A 5,586-nucleotide genomic window follows, 5' to 3' on the forward strand; every position below is an offset into this window, starting at 1 on the left:
TGAGTCAGCCATGAAGAAGACAGAAGACAACAACACACCTGTGTTCATTGTGATGTTAAAGCCAACAAGCACAAGATCAAACAAACTGTGAAGAAGCTCTGTGAGAGTGATATGGCCAAGGTCAATGCCCTGATTAGGCATTAGGCACGATGGAGGAACAAGGTGTAAGTTTCTTTTTTTTTTTTAGAAGGTGTAAGTTTCACTGGCTCTTGATTACAATGCTTTAGATCTTGCCAATAAAATTAGGATCATCTAGACTGAGTCCAGCCGGCTAATTCTAAATATATGTATCTTTTCACCAGATACATGCCACTTCATCAACTTCTGGTTGGAGGCCATTCACAGGTACAGGGGTTGTAATAGGGTCTGGGCAAGACTCCTGTTCTACTTATCCTTTTGGAACACTCAGCCTGACACTCCACCATGCTCACTCACTCCAGAGATCTTTGTGACTACAGTTAGTTGTCCTGGGAAAACCAGAACTTGTCTCCATGGTAGACGTAAGAAAACAAGAAGCTGTCGGGTGCAGTGGCTCACACTTGGCACTCTGGGAGGCCAGGAGTTTGAGACCAACCTGGCCAACATGGTGAAACCCCATCTCCACTTAAAATACAAAAATTAGCTGGGCGTGATGGCACACACCTGTAGTTGCCGCCACTCAGAAGGCTGAGGCAGAAGAACCACTTGAACCTAGGAGGCGGAGGTTTCGGTGAGCTGAGATCATGCCACTGCGGTCCAGCCAGGGCAACAGAGGGAGATTCCTTCTCAAAAGAAAAAAAAAGAAAAGAAAGAAAGAAAGAAAAGAAGAAGCTTTTCAAGAACTCATTTTATCCCTGGAGGAGGCTATGTGTGAAACCAATGCCCAGAGTTTGAAGGACATTAGCATCCATTTCAAGGGAGTGTGGGTTGGCTGGCTTTCCAGCAGCACTTTGACCTCACACACCCATTTACTATGTCCAGCTGGTCTGTCTGCTTCCCTCGGCCTTTACCCAATAATGGACAAAAACTTTAATTAAAAAAAAAAAAAAAAAAAAAAAAAAAAAAAAAAGGCCGGGCATGGTAGCTCACACCTGTAATCCTAGCACTTTGGGAGGCTGAGGTAGGTGGATCACCTGAGGTCAGGAGTTCAAAACCAGCCTGGCCATCATGGTGAAACCCCATCTTTAAAAAAAAAAAAAAAGTAGGCGTAAGGGGAACAAGGGGTATCTTTTTATTTTTTTGAGACAGTCTTGGTCGTCTACCAGGCTGTAGTGCACCATCTCGGCTCACTGCAACATGCATCTCTGGTGTTCAAGCAATTCTCCTGCCTCAGCCTCCCTAGCAGCTGGGATTACACGTGTGCTCCACTATGCCTAGCTATTTTTTGTATTTTCACTTGAGACAGGATTTCACCATGCTGGCCAGGCTGGTCTCGAACTCCTGACGTCAGGTGATCCTCCCACCTTGGCCTCCCAAAGGGCTGTGATTACAGTGGGTGAGCTACAGTGCCCAGCCTTTTCTTTCTTTTTTTTTTTGAAATGGGGTCTTGCTCTGTTGCCCAGACTGAAGTGTACTGGTCTGATCTGAGCTCACTAAGACCTTGATCTCCCATCCTTAATTGATCCTCCCACCTCAGCCTCTGGAGTAGCTGGGACCACAGGTGGCACCAAAAGATAAGGAGGAAGCTCCTGCCCCTCCTAATGCCCAAAGGGCCACCCTGCCTGGCTAATTTTTTTTTTTTTTTTAAATTATTATTTGTAGAGATGAAGTCTCATTATGTTGCCCAGGCTGGTCTCCAACTCCTGGCCTCAAAGGATCCTTCTGCCTTGCCCTCTCATAGTGCTGGGATCACTTCTTTGATGCTTAGTCAAGAACACTAAGAAGAACTTCTGAGAAGAAACTTCAGTTTACCCTTGGCGTTTTTATGTGTGCTCTTACATTTTTTTTTCTTCTGTTGTACAGAGGTATTACTCACCTTGGGCAGTCTCAGCTCTCCACCCAGGCACAAGCAGCTCTTAATCACCCTTAAGTTCAGCAGCCACTGCAAGCTAGCCTGAGGAGATAAAGTCCACACTCGACATAGTTCTCTACATTCCTGCAATATCACACAGGCACATTCACTTTCAAAATGCAGAATAGTATGGTTTGCATTTTTCTGCCAGTCTTATCTGCATTTAGAACCTGTGGTGGTGTTTTCTTTTCTGCCAAGATATCACCAGAGACGACCTATTTTTTTGTAACCCCTGGCACACCCCAGGAGGACTTTTATAGAGAAATCTTTTTGTCCAATTACACATGGTTGAATTTTACTTCGATCTGCCTTTACTTACTTCTTGAAACGACTAATTTCATCCTGCAGTTTAAAAAGCAAAATCGGTAAGAAACTCTGAATCACAACTTTATGCTCTTTGGTAGTTATTCTAGTGTTAAAAAACAATGCAAATTTAGACGAGAACCGTGTGTACCGGGGGCTGTGATACCATTTTAAAAGTAAATGAGAACACAGTACACAATACAGTGCTGCCATTAATATTCAATACCTACAGTACACACTTCAAATTACAGTTTAGCTTCTTCGCTACCAGGCTTCTAGCGCCATAGGCGGTGAGCATACCAGTGCTTCTTGCCTGTGATTGAGTTGGCTACGAGAGTCCACCAATGGGTCTGCAGGATCCCATTTAGTTTTAGTAACTGTGGCTGGTGTCCAGGAATGTGTTCATGCGATCTTAAAGTCAGCCTCTGACTTAGGACAGCGCAGGGAACCAATTTGGTCTTAGGAGTGCCCCCGCAGAGTGTTTGACTCCTGAGGCAGTGCAGGGCAGACGAGACACGAAGAAGGCAGCGTGCCCCCAGGCCCTTCCTTTACCAAGATGGCTTCGGCGTCCCGACCCACGGGGGCGGCCATCTTGGTAAGAGCCGGAGAGGCAGCCTGAGGGAGGCCGCCGCTGGCCCGGTTGTCAGATTCAAAGGTCACAATAAGTAAGTGACCCGGTGACGACTTGCCCCAAGAATGGCGAGGCGGCGAGCGCTGAAGCGCTGCCTGCAGCTGCTGGCGCCCTCGGCGGAACTGGCGCGGCGGGCCCGCGGGCGGGGGAACCCGGGCACCAGCCGCCGCTGCCCTTCCAGCTACGTTGGGGTGGTGTGCGGTGCGAAACTGTGCCCGGGGACTCAGAGGCCGGAAGCCGAAGAACAGCGGCGGCGACGGCGCGCGCGCCCGGCCACCCCCAACGCAACGTGAGTCCGCGCCCCCGCGCTCTCACCCCGCCCCTCTACCGCGCGCCCGCGTACCGGGATCCCGAGTGCCCTAGAACTCTGCGGTGGCTGTGGGACCTCTCGGGAGGCAGTTTTCTCCCGACCGCTGTGCTCTGTGGCGTCTCCGCTGCCACCTCCAGGGTCTCTGGGCGGAGCAGTCCGCACTTTGGAGCCTGGGGTGGTTTGGTATTCTTTGGCGAAGTGAAGCGGGCTGTGAGTGGGTTTCCCGGTCCCCGAGCCCTTCCTCGTCCCCGAGATGCCGCACTTGTGAGCGATAGAGCTTCATTTAAATTTTCTCACCTCGCGAGTTGGGGAGCCTGCGTCTCTGAAGCTGCCTGAGTGAAGAGCCACAGCATTATTTTTTCTCTTTGGGAGAGCAGCTGTCTGGGATTTGTTTGAGATCCCATCTTCCCTGCAAATTACCAGGTTGCATCTTCACTGATAGGAATACATGTGGGTGTATCTTTTAGTTGTATGCAAATAAATGGGTCGACAACTTCCTCCGAGCAACTTACTGTTGCTTCATCTATAGTATTTATCTTCTAAAAATCCGTTCCAACAGGTTTCTTCTCTTTTATTTTGGAATAAGTGTACTTATTTAACTATGGAATGGAAATGAAGAGCAAAAAAAAAAAAAAAATGGAGCTAGGTAGGGGAGGGGTGGTGGAAGGCTGTAATTTCTTAAGTTTTCTATTCTGTGGTTGTTTGCTTCTTATAAATTGGATATTATCACAGGCTTTGCAGAGCACGTATTCAGATAGCTTTTTGTTGTTGTTGTTAATTTTTTTTTTTTTCCAGGCTAGAACTCTATATGGTTCTGGTAGTTGAGGTAAATACTCTTCCATGAGTTCTGGAATCTCATGCATTTATTATACTTAAGTTAAACCAGGAAAATATTAAGGGAGTGAGAAAAGTTAACAATCTTTTAAAAAGTCATTTCGTTCTTGTCTTTGCCTTTAATGTAAGTTGTTTTATATATATATATATATATATATGTTATAATATGACTGACTCACCTGGTTGACTGTGGCTTAGCATGAAATGTTTGTTGCTTGATAATTCCGGATAATTAATTTGTCCGGGAAACCATTCCTGAGATGCAGTTTAGCAAACTGAAATAATTTCCATGTTTGTTAAAAAATGGAAATCTCTAACAGTTCCATGTCTATTTTCAGTTACATTGGTTAGGAATTAGCCGCAGACATGTACATCGTTTAGAAAAAGTTATGTAATCTTTAACAAGAAAAGATTAACTATATCCCACAATAGTGTGATTTTTGTTGCAAGAAAATACTAGGTCTGTTAAAGAAGAAATTTAGAGTAAAAGCACTTATTTAAAATAAGAGAGAGATTGAGGGGTTAAAATTGTTTTAAGTGAACTGAAAATATAGTCAGGATTTTCAGAGATTTTGTTAACATTCTGAAGGCTTTCCTGCTACAAGAATAATGGTAAGTCTCCAAGAGATAAAAATACTTAGTTTATTTCTCATACCCGTATTTTCACTCATAATTCCAAATTATACTGTAGAAATTCTATATTGCAAAATTCTAATTTTAAAATTAGTCCAGTTATAACTATATGAAGACCATTTTAGCATAAGCATTCCATCACAGGGTTTTGGTTATGCTTGAGTTGATACAGTCATCCTTATGTTTGTTCAAAAGGGATATTATGTTAGTTGAGTATTTGTGAGTTTGGAAAACTGAGGGAATTTTTTTGGACATTTAGTCTGTGTTTGGAAAAGCAGCATTTACCTTTAATTTTGTTTCATTCTGCTTTTTCTTTGTAGTGATGGATAGCTGTGGATGTAGTGGGTTTTTCCATTGTTTTCTATGCTTTATAAATAAGACTATAGTGATAGTTGGAGGACTGTTGATCTGGGCTTTTTAGGTTGAAATGCATACACATAAAAAGTGTTTTCATGGAAGTATTATTAGGGAAATTAGCTGTGTATATAATTAATCATTAAAGAATACTTTTATTCTGGAGGCCTGTGAGGGCATGCATAAAACTGGCATTAAAAGAATCACCCATGTGATTTCCAGCATAAGGTACAAGTAATATATCATTCTAACACCTATACTACTGAAGAATTCTGTCTATAATTTATAGTGCTTTGCTTGACTTGTCTTTTGAATTTAATAACCATTTATTGTGTATTTAAGTATTTTTACTAACAGACTTTGGAGACAGATAACATATGAACTCATATATCCCCAGGGGCAGTTTTATGTTAGAGATATTGTCTTCTGCCAGCTCAGCTGGTTAAATAATGTGTTACATCTTTATCATTTACGAAGCTCTTTCAAGTATTTTAAATATATGTATATATAGAGAGTTTGATTTTATAGACA

General features: G+C 43.3%; 1 protein-coding gene across 4 annotated transcripts in view; it reads left to right on the forward strand.

Moving 5' to 3' along the window:
- Positions 1–2,143: 2,143 nt before the first annotated feature.
- NAPEPLD (N-acyl phosphatidylethanolamine phospholipase D) overlaps positions 2,144–5,586 on the forward strand; it is a 48,682-nt gene continuing 45,239 nt past the window's right edge. Inside the window, exon 1 of one of the 4 annotated variants that reach the window (XM_074379287.1) lies at positions 2,144–2,355. The gene's annotated coding sequence lies outside the window, so the exon portion shown is untranslated. The other 3 variants (XM_074379289.1, XM_003921124.4, XM_074379290.1) reach the window with 3 other exon arrangements.

This window comes from Saimiri boliviensis, chromosome 10 (assembly GCF_048565385.1).
Source record: "Saimiri boliviensis isolate mSaiBol1 chromosome 10, mSaiBol1.pri, whole genome shotgun sequence".
In the NCBI taxonomy this organism is placed as follows: domain Eukaryota; kingdom Metazoa; phylum Chordata; class Mammalia; order Primates; family Cebidae; genus Saimiri; species Saimiri boliviensis.